Source organism: Triticum aestivum, chromosome 4B (genome assembly GCF_018294505.1).
Source record: "Triticum aestivum cultivar Chinese Spring chromosome 4B, IWGSC CS RefSeq v2.1, whole genome shotgun sequence".
Classification (NCBI taxonomy): Eukaryota; Viridiplantae; Streptophyta; class Magnoliopsida; order Poales; family Poaceae; genus Triticum; species Triticum aestivum.
The window spans coordinates 99,838,874-99,857,918 of NC_057804.1; positions in this window are offsets into that span (position 1 = coordinate 99,838,874).

Below are 19,045 nucleotides of genomic sequence, written 5' to 3' on the forward strand. Positions count from 1 at the left end.
AATACATGTGTGAATACATAGACAAACATAGTGTCACTAGTATGCCTCTACTTGACTAGCTCGTTTATCAAAGATAGTTATGTTTCCTAGCCATGGACAACAAGTTGTCATTTGATTAATGGGATCACATCATTAGTAGAATGATGTGATTGACTTGACCCATTTTGTTAGCTTAGCACTTGATCGTTTAGTATGTTGCTATTGCTTTCTTCATGACTTATACATGTTCCTATGACTATGAGATTATGCAACTCCCGTTTACCGGAGGAACACTTTGTGTGCTACCAAACGTCACAATGTAACTGGGTGATTATAAAGGACCTCTATAGGTGTCTCCGAAGGTACATGTTGGGTTGGCGTATTTCGAGATTAGGATTTGTCACTCCGATTGTCGGAGAGGTATCTCTAGGCCCTCTCGGTAATGCGCATCACTATAAGCCTTGCAAGCAATATGACTAATGAGTTAGTTGCGAGATGATGTATTACGTAACGAGTAAAGAGACTTGCCGGTAACGAGATTGAACTAGCTATTGGATACCGATGATCGAATCTCGGGCAAGTAACATGCCGATGACAAAGGGAACAACGTATGTTGTTATGCGGTTTGACCGATAAAGATCTTCGTAGAATATGTGGGAGCCAATATGAGCATCCAGGCTCCGCTATTGGTTATTGACCGAGAATAGTTCTAGGTCATGTCTACATAGTTCTCGAACCCGTAGGGTCCGCCTGCTTAACGTTACGATGATGGTTTTATTATGAGTTTATATGTTTGATGTACCGAAGGAGTTCGGAGTCCCGGATGAGATCGGGGACATGACGAGGAGTCTCGAAATGGTCGAGACATAAAGATCAATATATTGGACGACTATATTCGGACTTCGGAAAGGTTCCGAATGATTCGGGTATTTATCGGAGTACCGGAGAGTTACGGGAATTCGCCGGGGAGAAGTATTGGGCCTTATTGGGCCATACGGGAAAGAGAGAGGGGCTGCCTAGGGCAGGCCGCCCCCCCCCCCCAAGGCCTAGTCCGAATTGGACTAGGGGGAGGGGCCGCACCCCCTCCTTCCTTCCCTTCTCTCTTCCCCTTCCTTCTCTCCTACTCCTACTAGGAAAGGTGGAGTCCTACTCCCGGTGGGAGTAGGACTCCCCCCTTGGGCGTGCCTCCTCCTCCTTGGCCGGCCCTCCTCCCCTTGCTCCTTTATATACGGGGGCAGGGGGACACCCCATGACACACAAGTTGATCTACGTGATCGTTCCTTGGCCGTGTGCGGTGCCCCCCTCCACCATATTCCACCTCGGTCATATCATCGCGGAGTTTAGGTGAAGCCCTGCGCCGGTAGAACATCATCATCGTCACCACGCCGTCGTGCTGACGGAACTTATCCCCGACACTTTGCTGGATCGGAGTCCGGGGATCGTCATCGAGCTGAACATGTGCTGAACTCGAAGGTGCCGTACGTTCGGTACTTGGATCGGTCGGATCGTGAAAACGTACGACTACATCAACCGTGTTGTCATAATGCTTCCGCTTACGGTCTACGAGGGTACGTGGACATTACTCTCCCCTCTCATTGCTATGCGTCACCATGATCTTGCGTGTGCGTAGGAATTTTTTTGAAATTACTACGTACACCAATAGTGGCATCCGAGCCTGGTTTTATGCGTAGATGTCATATGCACGAGTAGAACACAAGTGAGTTGTGGGCGATACAAGTCATACTGCTTACCAGCATGTCATACTTTGGCTCAGCGGTATTGTGAGATGAAGCGGCCCGGAGCGACATTACGCGTACGCTTACGCGAGACTGGTTTCACCGTTACGAGCACTCGTGCTTAAAGGTGACTGGTGGCCGTCTGTCTCTCTCACTTTAGTTGAACCGAGTGTGGCTACGCCCGGTCCTTGCGAAGGTTAAAACAGCACCAACTTGACAAACTATCGTTGTGGTTTTGATGCGTAGGTAAGAACGGTTCTTGCTCAGCCCATAGCAGCCACGTAAAACTTGCAACAACAAAGTAGAGGACGTCTAACTTGTTTTTGCAGGGCATGTTGTGATGTGATATGGTCAAGACATGATGATAAATTTTATTGTATGAGATGATCATGTTTTGTAACAGAGTTATCGGCAACTGGCAGGAGCCATATGGTTGTCGCTTTATTGTATGCAATGCAATCGCCCTGTAATGCTTTACTTTATCACTAAGCGGTAGCGATAGTTGTAGAAGCATAAGATTGGCGAGACGACAATGATGCTACGATGAAGATCAAGGTGTCACGCCGATGACAATGGTGATCATGACGGTGCTTCGAAGATGGAGATCACAAGCACAAGATGACGATGGCCATATCATATCACTTATATTGATTGCACGTGATGTTTATCTTTTATGCATCTTATCTTGCTTTGATTGACGGTAGCATTATAAGATGATCCCTCACTAAAATTATCAAGAAGTGTTCTCCTTGAGTATGCACCGTTGCGAAAGTTCTTCGTGCTGAGACACCACGTGATGATCGGGTGTGATAGGCTCTATGTTCAAATACAACGGGTGCAAAACAGTTGCACACGCAGAATACTCAGGTTAAAATTGACGAGCCTAGCATATAACAAATATGGCCTGGAACACAGAGACCGAAAGGTCGAGCGTGAATCATATAGTAGATATGATCAACATATTGATGTTCACTGTTGAAACTACTCCATCTCACGTGACGATCGGACATGGTGTAGTTGATATGGATCACGTAATCACTTAGAGGATTAGAGGGATGTCTATCTAAGTGGGAGTTCTTAAGTAATATGATTAATTGAACTTTAATTTATCATGAACTTAGTCCTGGTAGTATTTTGCAAATTATGCTGTAGATCAATAGCTTGCGTTGTTGCTTTCATATGTTTATTTTGATATGTTCCTAGAGAAAATTGTGTTGAAAGATGTTAGTAGCAATGATGCGGATTGGATCCGTGATCTGAGGTTTATCCTCATTGCTGCATAGAAGAATTATGTCCTTAATGCACTGCTAGGTGACAGACCTATTGCAGGAGCAGATGCAGACGTTATGAACGTTTGGCTAGCTCAATATGATGACTACTTGATAGTTTTGTGCACCATGCTTTATGGCTTAGAACCGGGACTACAAAAACGTTTTTGAAACGTCATGGAACATATAAGATGTTTCAAGAGATGAAATTGGTATTTCAGACTCATGCCCGTGTCAAGAGGTGTGAGACCTCTGACAAATACTTTGCTTAAAAGATGGAGGAGAATTGCTCAACTAGTGAGCATGTGCTCAGATTGTCTGGGTACTACAATCGCTTGAATCAAGTGGGAGTTAATCTTCCAGATAAGATAGTGACTGATAGAGTTCTCTAGTCACCATCACCAAGTTAGTAGAACTTTGTGATGAACTACAGTATGCAACGGATGACGAAAACGATTCCCGAGCTCTTCGTGATGTTGAAATCAATGAAGGTAGAAATCAAGAAAGAGCATCAAGTGTTGATGGTTGACAAGATCACTAGTTTCAAGAAAAGGGCAAAGGGAAAGAAAGGAAACTTCAAGCAAAATGGCAAGCAAGTTGTCACTACCGCAAAGAAGCCCAAAGCTGGACCAAAGCCTGAAACTGAGTGCTTACACTGCAAAGAAAATGGTCACTGGAAGCGGAAATGCCCTGAATTTTTGGTGGATAAGAAGGATGCAAAGTGAACAAGGGTATATTTGATATACATGTTATTGATATGTACTTTACTAGTGTTTATAGTAGCCCCTGAGTATTTGATACTTGTTCGGTTGCTAAATATTAGTAACTCGAAACAGGAGTTACGGAATAAACAGAGACTAGTTGAGGGTGAAGTGACGATGTGTGTTGGAAGTAGTTCCAAGATTGATATGATCATCATCACACTCTCCCTACACTTTTGAGATTTGTGTAGAACCTAAATAAATGTTATTTGGCATTTGCGTTGAGCATGAATATGATTTGATCATGTTTATTGCAATACGGTTATTCATTTAAAGCCAGAGAATAATTGTTGTTCTATTTACATGAATAAAACCTTCTATGGTCATACACCCAATGAAAATAGTTTATTGGATCTCGATCGTAGTGATACACATATTCATAATATTGATGCCAAAAGATGCAAAGTTAATAATGATAGTGCAAGTTATTTGTGGCACTGCCGTTTGGGTCATATCGGTGTAAAGCGCATGAAGAAACTCCATAAAGATAGATTTTTTGAATCACTTGGTTATGAATCATTTGATGCTTGCGAACCGTGCCTTATGGGAAAGATGACTAAAACTCCGTTCTCTGGAACAATGGAACGAGCTACTGACTTATTGGAAATAATACATACCGATGTATGCGATCCGATGAGTGTTAAGGCTCGTGGCAAGTATCGTTATTTTCTAACCTTCACAGATGATTTGAGCAGATATGGGTATATCTACTTAATGAAACATAAAGTCTGAAATAGTTGAAAAATTCAAAGAATTTCAGAGTGAAGTGGAAAAATCATCGTAACAAGAAAAATAAAGTTTCTACGATCTGATCGTGGAGACGAATATTTGAGTTATGAGTTTGGTCTTCATTTGAAACAATGTGAAATAGTTTCGCAACTCACGCCATCTGGAACACCACAATGTAATGGTGTGTCCGAACGTCGTAATCGTACTTTACTAGATATGGTGCGATCTATGATGTCTCTTATCGGTTTACCACTATCGTTTTGGGGTTATGCATTAGAGACAACTGCATTCACGTTTAATAGGGCAACATCTAAATCCGTTGAGACGACACCGTATGAACTATGGTTTAGCAGTAAACCTAAGCTGTCGTTTCTTAAAACTTGGAGTTGCGATGCTTATATGAAAAAGGTTTTCAACCTGATGAGCTCGAACCCAAATCGGAGAAATGCGTCTTCATAGAATACCCAAAGGTAACTATTGGGTACACCTTCTATCACAGATCCGAAGGCAAGTTATTCGTTGCTAAGATGGATTCTTTCTAGAGAAGAAGTTTCTCTCGAAAGAAGTGAGTGGGAGGAAAGTAGAACTTGATGAGGTAATTGTACATTATCCCTTATTGGAAAGTAGTTCATCACAGAAATCAGTTCCAGTGATTCCTACACCAATTAGTGAGGAAGTTAATGATGATGATCATGAAACTTCAGATCAAGTTGCTACCAAACCTCGTAGGTCTTCCAGAGTAAGATCCGCACCAGAGTGGTACGGTAATCATGTTCTAGAAGTCATGTTACTAGACCATGATGAACCTACGAACTATGAGGAAGCGATGATGAGCCCAGATTCCGCGAAATGGTTTGAGGCCATGAAATCTGAGATGGGATCCATATATGAGAACAAAGTGTGGACTTTGGTTGTCTTGCCCGATGATCGGCAAGCCATAGAAAATAAATGGATCCTCAAGAGGAAGACGGACACTGATAGTAGTGTTACTATCTACTAAGCTCGACTTGTTGCGAAAGGTTTTCAACAAGTTCAAGGTATTGAATACGATGAGATTTTCTCACTCGTATCGAAGCTTAAGTCTGTCTGAATCATGTTAGCAATTGCCACATTTTATGAAATCTGGCAAATGGATGTTAAAACTGCATCCCTTAATGGATTTATTAAAGAAGAGTTGTATATGATGCAACCAGAAAGTTTTTGTCAATCCTAAAGATGCTAACAAAGTGTGCAAGCTCCAGCAATCCATCAATGGACTGGTGCAAGCATCTCGGAGTTGGAATATACACTTTGATGAGTTGATCAAAGCATATAGTTTATACGGACTTTTGGAAAGACCTGTATTTACAAAAAAGTGAGTGGGAGCACTACAACATTTCTGATAAGTATATGTGAATGACATATTATTAATTGGAAATGGTGTAGAATTTTCTGGAAAGCATAAAGGAGTGTTTGAAAGAAGTTTTTCAAAGAAAGACCTCGGTGAAGCTGCTTACACATTGAGCATCAAGATCTATATAGATAGATCAAGACGCTTGATAAGTTTTTCAATGAGTACATACCTTGATAATTTTTTTGAAGTAGTTCAAAATGGAACAGTCAAAGAAAGAGTTCTTGCCTGTGTTGTAAGGTGTGAAGTTGAGTAAGACTCAAAACCCGACTATGGCAGAAAATAGAAAGAGAATGAAAAGTCATTCCCTATGCCTCAGTCATAGGTTCTATAAAGTATGCTATGCTGTGAACCAGACCTATTGTATACCTTGCTCTGTGTTTGGCAAAGGAATACAATTTTGATCTAATAGTAGATCACTGGAGAGCGGTCAAGAATATCCTTAGTGAGGACCAAGGAAATACTTCTCGATTATGGAGGTGATAAAAGAGCCCGTCGTAAAAAGTTACATCGGTGCAAGCTTTTACACCGATCCAGATGACTCTAAGTCTCAATCTGGATACATATTGAAAGTGGGAGCAATTAGCTAGAGTAGCTCTGTGCAAAGCATTGTAGACATAGAGTATTTGCAAAATACATACGACTCTGTAATATGACAGACCCGTTGACTAAACTTCTCTCACAAGCAAAACATGATCATACCTTAGTATTGGGTGTTAATCACATAGCAATGTGAACTAGATTATTGACTCTAGTAAACCCTTTGGGTGTTGATCACATGACGATGTGAACTATGGGTATTAATCACATACATATGTGAATATTGGTGTTGAATCACATGCTGATGTGAACTAGATTATTGACTCTAGTGCAAGTGGGAGACTGAAGGAAATATGCCCTAGAGGCAATAATAAAGTTATTATTTATTTCCTTATATCATGATAAATGTTTATTATTCATGCTAGAATTGTATTAACCGGAAACATAATACATGTGTGAATACATAGACAAACATACTGTCACTAGTATGCCTCTACTTGACTAGCTCGTTTATCAAAGATAGTTATGTTTCCTAGCCATGGACAAAAGAGTTGTCATTTGATTAACGGGATCACATCATTAGGAGAATGATGTGATTGACTTGACCCATTCCGTTAGCTTAGCACTTGATCGTTTAGTATGTTGCTATTGCTTTCTTCATGACTTATACATGTTCCTATGACTATGAGATTATGCAACTCCCGTTTATCGGAGGAACGCTTTGTGTGCTACCAAACGTCACAACATAACTGGGTGATTATAAAGGAGCTCTACAGGTGTCTCCGAAGGTACATGTTGGGTTAGCGTATTTCGAGATTAGGATTTGTCACTCCGATTGTCGGAGAGGTATCTCTAGGCCCTCTCGGTAATGCACATCACTATAAGCCTTGCAAGCAATGTGACTAATGAGTTAGTTGCGAGATGATGTATTACGTAACGAGTAAAGAGACTTGCCGGTAATGAGATTGAACTAGCTATTGGATATCGACGATCGAATCTCGGGCAAGTAACATGCTGATGACAAAGGGAACACCGTATGTTGTTATGCGGCTTGACCGATAAAGATCTTCGTAGAATATGTGGGAGCCAATATGAGCATCCAGGTTCCGCTATTGGTTATTGACCGAGAATAGTTCTAGGTCATGTCTACATAGTTCTCGAACCCGTAGGGTCCGCACGCTTAACGTTACGATGACAGTTTTATTATGAGTTTATATGTTTGATGTACCGAAGGAGTTCGGAGTCCCGGATGAGATCGGGGACATGACGAGGAGTCTCGAAATGGTCGAGACGTAAAGATTGATATATTGGACGACTATATTCGGACTTCGGAAAGGTTCTGAGTGATTCGGGTATTTATCGGAGTACCGGAGAGTTACGGGAATTCGCCGGGGAGAAGTATTGGGCCTTATTGGGCCATACGGGAAAGAGAGAGGGGCTGCCTAGGGCAGGCCGCGTGCCCCCCCCCCAAGGCCTAGTCCGAATTGGACTAGGGGAAGGGGCCGCACCCCCTCCTTCCTTCCCTTCTCTCTTCCCCTTCCTTCTCTCCTACTCCTACTAGGAAAGGTGGAGTCCTACTCCCGGTGGGAGTAGGACTCCCCCCTTGGGCGCGCCTCCTCCTCCTTGGCCGGCCCTCCTCCCCTTGCTCCTTTATATACGGGGGCAGGGGGGCACCCCATGACACACAAGTTGATCTACATGATCGTTCCTTAGCCGTGTGCGGTGCCCCCCTCCACCATATTCCACCTCAGTCATATCGTCACGGAGTTTAGGCGAAGCCCTGCGCCGGTAGAACATCATCATCATCACCACGTCCTCGTGCTGACGGAACTTATCCCCGACACTTTGCTGGATCGGAGTCCGGGGATCGTCATCGAGCTGAATGTGTGCTGAACTCGGAGGTGCCGTACGTTCGGTACTTGGATCGGTCGGATCGTGAAGACGTACGACTACATCAACCGCGTTGTCATAACGCTTCCGCTTACAGTCTACGAGGGTACGTGGACATTACTCTCCCCTCTCGTTGCTATGCATCACCATGATCTTGCGTGTGCGTAGGAATTTTTTTGAAATTACTACGTTCCCCAACACTCTGATCGGAGTGACAAATCCTAATCTCGATCTATGCCAACCCAACAAACGCCTTCGGAGATACCTGTAGAGCATCTTTATAATCACCCAATTATGTTGTGATGTTTGATAGCACACAAGGTATTCCTCCGGTATCCGGGAGTTGCATAATCTCATAGTCGGAGGTATATGTATTTGCCATGAAGAAAGCAGTAGCAATAGAACTGAATGATCATAATGCTAAGCTAACGAATGGGTCTTATCTATCACATCATTCTCCTAATGATGTGATCTCGTTCATCAAATGACAACACATGTCTATGGCTAGGAAACTTAACCATCTTTGATTAACGAGCTAGTCAAGTAGAGGCATACTAGGGACACGGTGTTTTGTCCATGTATCCACACATGTATCAAGTTTCCGGTTAATACAATTCTAGCATGAATAATAAAAATTTATCATGAATAAGGAAATATAAAATAACAACTTTATTATTGCCTCTAGGGCACATTTCCTTCATTGTCGTCGGGCGGGTGAGTAGTGAACTTGCACCAAGCAAGGGTGGGGTGCCAGATTGTCCTAGAGAAGACACATCCAACTAGGAGAAGGTGGGTGTCTTCGGGGTCCTGATCATAGAGGACACAACACGATGGGTGGGCCAACCCTCTCTTCGCGAGTCTTTCGACTGTCCGGCATCTTCTTGCTTTGCAAGCCAAAGGGAGATTTTGATCTTCAAGGGTGCCCACCCCTCCCACTTAAGCCACCAATCGGAGTCGGGGGATGGACCCATGGAACAACGTACAGTAGCATGAGGCGGCAGAGTATGCTACGTTGTCCGTCCAGCGCTAAGGGATGGTGTCTGGGGCGGAGGAGAGGGTGACCAGACAAAGGCATCTCCAAAGGTCGACGTATTCAACCGTGGCGAGGACACCAAGAGCTCCTCGGATGTCGCGGATCCAATCCCGGTTGAGGATGCTGTCATGAACCAGAAGCTTGTTCTGAATGCGTCGGGGGACGAGCTTGTAGAGGGTGGGGGCGATCTCGCCGATCGATTTGCCATCTAGCCAATGAACTGACCAGAAGTGGCATGTCTTCCCATTGCCCAACATGCAAACGGTGGAAGCGCGGAAGATGTCCCGAGTAGCAACGTCCTCCAGCAAAGGCAAATGGTGCCATGGTCGGGAAGGATCGGTACCCGAAGCCATAGCCAGCGAACCCTGAGAGATATGCTAGTGCAGTGGATGTCGCCGATGCCGAGCCCTCTGAGATCAAGTGGGTAACAGACCTTGGGACAATTGACCGGCCAGTTACCTAAACGTGCCTTCTTACGACCATGCCAGATGAAGTCCCGGATTAAGCGGGTGACGAGCTTTAGGATGTAGGTGCAATCGCCATGGCCAAGAGCAAGTGGAACAGTATGGCAGATAGAACGTGTCACATGAGGGAAAGACGCTCGCTGTCGGTGTCAAAACCGGCGGATCTCGGGTAGGGGGTCCCGAACCGTGCGTCTAGGCGGATGGTAACAAGAGACAAGGGACACGGTGTTTTTACCCAGGTTCGGGCCCTCTCGATGGAGGTAAAACCCTACTCCTGCTTGATTAATATTGATGATATGGGTAGTACAAGAGTGGATCTACCACGAGATCAGAGAGGCTAAACCCTAGAGGATAGCCTATGGTATGATTGTTGTTCGTCCTACGGACGAAAACTCTCTGGTTTATATAGACACCGGAGAGGTCTAGGGTTACACAGAGTCGGTTACAATGGGAGGAGATCTTCATATCGAATCGCCAAGCTTGCCTTCCACGCCAAGGAAAGTCCTATCCGGACACAGGACGAAGTCTTCAATCTTGTATCTTCATAGTCCGGGAGTCCGGCCAAAGGTCATAGTCCGGCCATCCGGACACCCCCTAATCCAGGACTCCCTCAATAGCCCCTGAACCAGGCTTCAATGACGACGAGTCCGGCACGCAAATTGTCTTCGGCATTGCAAGGCGGGTTCCTCCTCCAAATATTCCATAGAAGATGTTGAACACAAGGATAGTGTCCGGCTCTGCAAAATAAGTTCCACATGCCACCGTAGAGAGAATAATATTTGCGCAAATCTAATCTGCTGACGTACTCCGCAGCGTGACATCACGCCACGGCCAGGCCTTTATTTGTTTCACTGTTCCACCTCCGCGCGTTTAGCGAGGCGGTTTCCTTGGCACGTCTTGTCAAAGCAGAGATCGTGTCCCCTTATTCCGGGATTCTCATCAATACGGGCGTGGGTAACCCAACCACGCCATTAACCGCGACGCTTGGGAGATAAGCGAGTTTTATTAGACTGGTGGGGGCTCATAGTCTCGGCCGCCCATATAAGGGGATAAGGATCCACCCTTTCCATTCACGCCTTCTTCCTCCCTTGCTTGTCCATCCGCGCACTCGAGCTCCAGTGCCCAGGTCCGCACTTCCCACCTCGACCTTTCTCCAATCATGTCCGGAGCGGGAGGTAGATGGATGGCCTCCTCCGTCACGGAGGGGCAAATCAAAAAGTTGAGGAAGGTCGGATACTTGTCCGACGACATCGCACACCGGCTTCCCGAGGAGGGGCAACTCGTCCCCACCCCTAGGCCCCATGAGAGGGTCGTGTTTCTTCCCCATTTCCTCCACGGACTGGGCTTTCCCCTTCACCCGTTCGTCCGGGGGTTCATGTTCTACTATGGCCAGGACTTACACGATCTGGCCCCGAACTTCATCCTCAACATTTCGGCGTTCATCGTCGTATGCGAGGCCTTCCTCTGCATCCAACCTCACTTTGGCCTATGGCTGAAGATCTTCAGCGTCAAGCCGAAGGTCGTGGGCGGACGTCAAGCGGAGTGCGGAGGCGCCATGGTGGGCAAAATAGCCAACGTCACATGGCTCGAGGGCGCCTTCGTAGAGACCATCAAAGGATGGCAATCGGGGTGGTTCTACATCACCGAGCCACGTGACCCTGAATGGGCAGCGGTCCCCGAATTTCGATCCGGCATCCCCACCCGGCTCACATCTTGGAAGGAGACGGGCCCATCATGGGGTAGTCCGGGAGAGGTGACCGGACTCCAAACCTGCGTCCGAGACCTGGTGAACAAGAAGGTTAAGCTTGTCAACGTAGTCCAGGTCATGCTCTTCCGCCGGATTCTTCCGTGTGAACGACGGGCCTTCACCTTGTGGGAGTTCGACCCGACCCAGCACCAGACCATGTCCCGACTTTTCAACACAAAGCACGAGGACGCCTGGAAGGTGCTATTCAAGAGCTCCGAGGCCTCCCCACCCATCACCGAGGATCACAGATTCTGCGCCAAGTGCCAAGCCACCGAAGTAAGCTCGTCCTTAGTCTTTCTCGGGACACTTGATTTTCATGGTTTGATTTCATGCGGGATCTAAACTCCTGCTCCTTTGACAGGACTGGAAGAGGACATCCGGGCAGTTTGACTGTCCGGCCCCTTTGCCCGAAGGCCCAGCAGACGCGCGCTTGACGAAGCTGCTGGTTCCGGCACCTCACGTGGTGCCGGAGAAGAAGGCCAAGAAGAAGGCCACGGGGACCCGAAAGAGTTCCCGGTGCATGGTGGTGTCGGATTCATCGCCCGACAACCCCGAAGCACCCTCCGCCTCTGAGGACGAGGAGGAGGAAGAAGAAGAAGAAGCCTCTCCCCCTCCAGCGAGGGGAGGAAAGAAAAGGGAGGCCGCCCCAACTGGGGGGCGGAGGGTCCAAGAAGGGGAGGACCCTTCTGCCGGACTACGCCTCCGATGCCGAAGACGGCGGGGAGGAATGGCCATCCAGGGTCAAGCCCCTAGCAAAATCGTAAGTATCCGGATACCAGAATAACTTATGGCGCTCCTCTGATGTATGGCACCTTCTGACGCTGAATTCAATTATGTAGTCCGCCCCGGGCTCAGCTCGGCTATTCGTCGAGCGGCTCCCTGGACTCGTCGGATGTGAACAACGCTTCACTTCCGACGGCCTCCTTCCCTCTCCCTATAAACGACACTGAGGTGGAGTCCCAAAAGGGGCTAAACCAGGAGGAGGTGGTTCTGGAGGCGCCACAAGGAGACCTCCTGGACTCCAGGCCCAAAGGGGGCAAAACCCCAGAGGGATCTAAGTCCGGCCCTGGGCCGGACACCGCTCCAGAACCAACATCGATTCCAGAGACTGGCAGGCGGCGCCTTCGCAAGAAAGGCGTGTCTTCGACGCCGGCGGTCTCCGTCCAACCGGAGACGCCGGACAACTTGCTGGAGGCGCTTAACGGCGCCTCCATCGACGAGGAGCACCACACTGTTATGAGTGCGGTGATTCAGAAGGTTCAGTCCGCCAAGAGCGGAATGACAGAAGCTTGTACCAGCCTGCTAACAGGCTTCGAGGTATGTAAAACATATAAAAATGTTACCGCATAGACAGTAGCCCCTGATGCTCAGTTCGGCGTTGGAAAAGAAAAGCCGAGCTGAGGATCTAAAAAGATATACGCAGGAGTCTAACATAAATGTGTCAATATGGGAATGCAGGCTGCGCTGCTGACCTCTGCCGCACTGACTACGGAGGTCGATACATTGAAGAAAAGTTTCGAGCGGTTCGAGAACGAGCTCGGCCGTGCCAAGAAGCGGCTCGAGGACAAGGAGGGTACGTAATACCTTATGTAAATGTATATAGAAATACCTGGTTGCAAATAATGACAGGACCAACATGAATGTTGCAGGGACCACAATAGAGGTGGCGACCCTGAAGGAGGCGGTGTCCAAGGCCGAAAACAGTGCGGCCTTGGAGCGCACTGAGCGAGAGAAACAGGAGGCGCGGGTGGCGGAGGTACGGCTAGAGCTCCAGGCCCTTGTGGAGAAACACGAGAGTTTGGAGTGTGACTCGAAGACTCGAGAGTCCGAGCTTGCCTTGGCTCTTGAGAGTGCCAAAACTGCTAAGGCCGAAGCCCAGAAGGCCCTCCAGGAGATCGAGGCGATAAAGAAGATAGCGGCGAGTAAGGCATTCTTTATGTAAAGCAAGCATATAAAAGTGAATTATCTGTTACTTACCCGAATCCGGAGCTCTCCAGGAGCGTTCGCCGATCTGCCTCGTAGTGTGTCTGATGCTGCCGCGTTCTACCGCGCCGAGGAGGGGAGCTCGACGGAAAAGGTGTTCTAGTCTCAATATGCTGAGGCCGGACATCCGGTACCCCTGAGCGACTAGCTGAAGCAGCTGGTCGAGCTCCACAAGGTGGCCGAACAGGCCATGAAGGGCCTCATAGTTCGGCTGTGGCCAGGAGAAGCCATGCCTGGGAGCTACTTCGGTCTGGTGCGGCGGCTGGTGGACGCTTGTCCCTGGATTGAAGTCATCAAGCGCTCCGTCTGTATTGAAGGTGCCCGTCGGGCCCTTGCCCGTGCTAAAGTGCACTGGGGGAAGATGGACGCTGAGAAGCTTGTGACGGACCCGCCACCGCTGGGCAAGGAGTATCGCATGCCCGAGATGTATTATGAGGGCGTCCTGAAGGGTGCCCGCATTATAGCGGGTGAATGCTCCAAAGATGTAATTTTGAGTAGACTCGCATCTGTGATCCTATGCGCTGAAAACTTTGTTCATATGCGCTAAGCAACGCTTGTTAATTTAAAATATTACCTTATGTGCGACCGCTTATTAAATCTGAGAGATGTAATTCGTCGGCTTCTGCCCCCATGCCACGAGTGCTGGGGTGTTCGGGATAAATCTGAGCGCTCTTGTTCCCATTCTTGGGTCCATCTAGGGAGGCGCTCAGCACAATGAACAAGGCCATCGGGCTTATAGTGCTTTATCACTCTCACTTAGCCATAGAATTCTATAATTTTAAATTTCGGCGAAGCCCCTAGTATTCGGAAGACCGAGTTCGGGGCGCTATCCACGCCTGGGCCGGATAAATCCGGCTCCTCGCTCAAAGCGGCATAAGTCTTTAAGGACTCGAAAAACCTCGCGAACAGCGACCGGTCTCTCGCATTATCATGATAGTCAGTTTTAGCTTTCTCTACTGAGGTGTTAACCCAGCTCAACTGGGGCACAATCGCAGTAGTTCTCCCAGCGCTACCTTGGCCAACATTGCGGAACATAAGGTACCAAAACATGGGAGCCGGGCAAACCCAACTATTGACCCAAGACATGATTCGGAGCCGATGCATATAGTGCTATAAGTTCGGGGTGCCGCACTCATGAGAGTGTTCGGTCTTCTCACACCGTATTATGGGGTGCTAAAGCCCCTGGTGTATTGGCCGTACCAGAGTGTACGGTTGCAAAATGTCATGACTGAACATATTTGTATAAAAATAGATGAATACAATAATAGATAATAGCTATATATTGTTTATTAAAGGGGGTTGCTATGAAAGCAGAATGATACAAGTAGTGCGGTAAGCAAGGGGTGGGATTATTTGACATATCCCCCTCCAGGGGCAAGCTGTCAGACCTTTAAGTAAAACGAGTACTTAGCTCGTTATAGAGACCACCTGGACATTTGACGTGGCTTGTGCTCTCCCTGGCTGTTGCATCGTGTGTTCGGCGAGTATATTGCCGGACAGGCCTTCCGGATAGTTGGGTCCTGAAATAAATAAAAAAAGAAACAGCAGAATAGGGAGCCCATAGTGCGGTTAAGCCGTATTCTGGGAGTGCCGTAGTTGTGCCCCTCCCCTTATGCCCATGGTATTTCCAAAGCATAGTTATGTACGCGTGGTACCGCTATCGCCATCTGGCAAGGGCTGGGGTTGGGGCCGCACTGCTATGCTTGCTCGGAGCGTGCCAGCCGGCTTTGTTGTAGGTTACTTCGGGCGCGCTTGACGTTGTCCGGACGCTTAACACCCGGATTGGGGAATTGCCTTGAAAGGCTACTTTGAACTTCCGCCGCCAGGGCCGCTGTGTGCTCCTCCGTTCGGAGGGAGCGTTCGGTGTTTCCATTTACCATAATGACTCCGCGAGGGCCTGGCATCTTGAGCTTGAGATATGCGTAGTGCGGCACCGCATTGAATTTTGCGAATGCGGTTCGTCCGAGCAGGGCATGATAGCCACTGCGGAATGAGACTATGTCGAAGATTAACTCTTCGCTTCAAAAATTATCCAGGGATCCGAAGACCACTTCGAGTGTAATCGAGCCTATACAGCTGGCTTCTACACCTGGTATGAATCCTTTAAAGGTTGTCTTTGTGGGTTTAATCCTTGAGGGATCTATGCCCATTTTCCGCACTGTATCCTGATACAGCAGGTTCAGGCTGCTGCCGCCGTCCATGAGGACTCTAGTGAGGTGAAATCCGTCAATGATTGGGTCTAGGACCAATGCGGCGAATCCGCCGTGATGGATGCTAGTGGGGTGGTCCCTTCGATCAAAAGTGATCGGGCAGGAGGACCATGGGTTGAACTTCGGAGCGACCGGCTCCAACGCATAGACGTCCTTGAGAGCACGCTTCCGCTCCCTTTTGGGGATATGGGTTGCGTATATCATGTTCACCGTCCGCACTTGCGGGGGGAAACCCTTCTGTCCTCTGTTGTTCGGCGGCCGGGGCCCCTCCTCGTCATCGCTATGCAGCCCCTTGTCTCTGATTTCGGCACTTAACTTGCCTGTCTGCTTGAACACCCAACAATCCCTGTTGGTGTGGTTGGCTGGTTGTTCGGGGGTGCCGTGTATCTGGCATGAGCGATCGAGTATCCGGTCTAAACTGGATGGGCCCGGAGGGTTTCTTTTGAATGGCTTCTTCCGCTGACCGGGTTTAGAGCCTCTGAATCCGGCATTAACTGCCGTATCCTCAGTGTTGTCGCTGTTAATGCGGCGCTTGTGTTTGTTGCGACGTGACCTGCCGTTGTTGTCCTTGGTATCCGAATTGCCAGGGCTCTTGGTTATGTTATTGCTACGAGCTAGCCAGCTGTCTTCTCCTGCGCAAAAGCGGGTCATGAGTGTCGTTAGGGCTGCCATAGATTTCGGCTTTTCCTGTCCTAGATGCCGGGCGAGCCATTCGTCTCGGATGTTGTGCCTGAAGGCTGCAAGGGCCTCGGCGTCCGGACAGTCGACTATTTGATTCTTCTTGGTTAGGAACCATGTCCAGAATTGTCTGGCCGATTCCTCTGGCTGCTGGATTATGTGGCTGAGGTCATTGGCGTCTGGTGGTCGCACATAAATACCCTGGAAGTTGTCCAGGAACGCGGATTCCAGGTCCTCCCAACAACTAATTGACTCTGCTGGTAGGCTGTTAAGCCAATGCCGAGCTGGTCCTTTGATGGCGGGAGGTATTTGATGGCGTGTAGATCATCACCACGAGCCATGTGAATATGAAGGAGATAATCCTCGATCCATACCGCGGGATCTGTTGTGTCATCATATGATTCAATGTTTATGGGTTTAAAACCCTCGGGGATTTGATGATCCATTACTTCGTCTGTGAATCATAGTGGGGGTGCGGCGCCCCTATACTGGGCTATATCGCGACGCAGCTCGGATGAGCTTTGTCTTCTGTGTTCGGCCTGGCCGTATTTATCATATCCGGCGTGAAGGTGATCGTCACGTGAAGTAGGGCGCCCACGCGATCCGTAGATAGATCTTGTTTGCCTTGCCTTATTCTCTAATATGTCTCGCAGGTCTGTTGCGTCTCCCCGCACTCTGGTATTTTTTGAGCGGTGCCGGGGTGCGGCTTGGGTCAAGGGCCTGAAGGCCTCTCTGTCGCGGCCACGGGGTGGCCGATCGGGCGCATCGTACGCTGGTGATGTAGGTTTAGTTGCTTCCTCCTCAAGTTGGGGTAGCAGCCTGCGCTTTGGGTAGCTCTTGGAGGGGCGTTCAAGTTTATACTCTTCGGCCGCCAGGACTTCGGTCCATCTGTCGGCTAGCAAGTCTTGGTCAGCTCTAAGCTGCTGCTGTTTTTTCTTGAGGCTGCTTGCCGTGGCCATAAGCCTGCGTTTGAAACGCTCTTGTTCGACGGGATCCTCTGGCACGACGAATTCGTCGTCGTCGAGGCTTGCCTCATCTTCGGAGGGAGGCATATAATTGTCGTCCTCGACCTCCCTGTCCGCAGCTCTCTCCTGAGGGCTGGCTCCTTCATTTTCCTGCGTTGAATCCTGCTGGAGGGGGTTGTCTTCAGCACTGTCCGGCATGTTGTTATCTCCGGTGCCGGACTCGCCATTTTTGCTTTGGCGGGATTTAGAGCGGCGCCGCTGACGTCGGCGCTTGGGTTGCTTCTTGGAGGGGTCGTCCTCCGTTTTTTCATCGCCATCCCCTGCTTTGGGGGTGTCCATCATGTATATGTTATATGACGAGGTGGCTTTCTAGTTCCCTATAGGTGCTGGTTCTTAGTCGTATCCTTCATCGGCGTCCATACCATCGATGTCTTCGGAGTCGAAGTCGAGCATGTCGGTTAAATCGTCGACAGTGGCTACAAAGTGGGTGGTGGGTGGGCTTCGAATTTCTTCGTCGTCCGCATCCCAACCATGCTGACCATAGTCCGGCCAGGGCTCTCCTGACAAAGAGAGAGACTTTAGTGAATTCAGAATATCACCGAAGGGCGAGTGCTGAAAGACGTCCGTGGCGGTGAACTCCATGATCGAAGCCCAATCGGGTTCGATCGGAAGAGGTGCGGGAGGTTCGGAATTCGGAACGGAGTCCGGCATCCTGGAGTCATAGGCCTCGCAAAGGACTAGGCTGGTGTTCGGCTCTATCGCCGTAGAGATTGCGGCTCCTAGGGTGGCGTCCAGCCGTCCGGCCCCAACTGGCGCAGTCGGCTCCGAGCTAATGGTCGGAGCGGGCACCTGAGCGACGCTCTGGGCGTTGTCCAGCGGCAGAACTAAATCATGCCCCTCGTGACAGTGCGGCGTGCCCGGCCGTGGCTCGAATCCGTCGAAGATCAAGTCCCCGCGTATGTCGGCCGTGTAGTTCAAACTTCCAAACCTGGCCTGGTGGCCAGGGGCGTAGCTTTCGATCTGCTCCAGATGGCCAAGTGAGTTGGCCCGTAGTGCGAAGCCGCCGAATACGAAGATCTGTCCGGGGATAAAAGTCTCACCCTGGACCGCGTCGTGGTTGATGATCGAAGAAGTCATCGGGCCTAAAGGTGACGACACAGAGGAACTCTCAATGAAAGCACCAATGTCGGTGTCAAAACCGGCGGATCTCGGGTAGGGGGTCCCGAACTGTGCGTCTAGGCGGATGGTAACAGGAGACAAGGGACACGATGTTTTTACCCAGGTTCGGGCCCTCTCGATGGAGGTAAAACCCTACTCCTGCTTGATTAATATTGATGATATGGGTAGTACAAGAGTGGATCTACCATGAGATCAGAGAGGCTAAACCCTAGAAGCTAGCCTATGGTATGATTGTTGTTCGTCCTACGGACTAAAACTCTTCGGTTTATATAGACACCGGAGAGGGCTAGGGTTACACAGAGTCGGTTACAATGGAAGGAGATCTTCATATCGAATCGCCAAGCTTGCCTTTCACGCCAAGGAAAGTCCTATCCGGACACGGGACGAAGTCTTCAATCTTGTATCTTCATAGTCCGGGAGTCCAACCAAAGGTCATAGTCCGGCATCCGGACACCCCCTAATCCAGGACTCCCTCACTCGCCACGGGTGATGA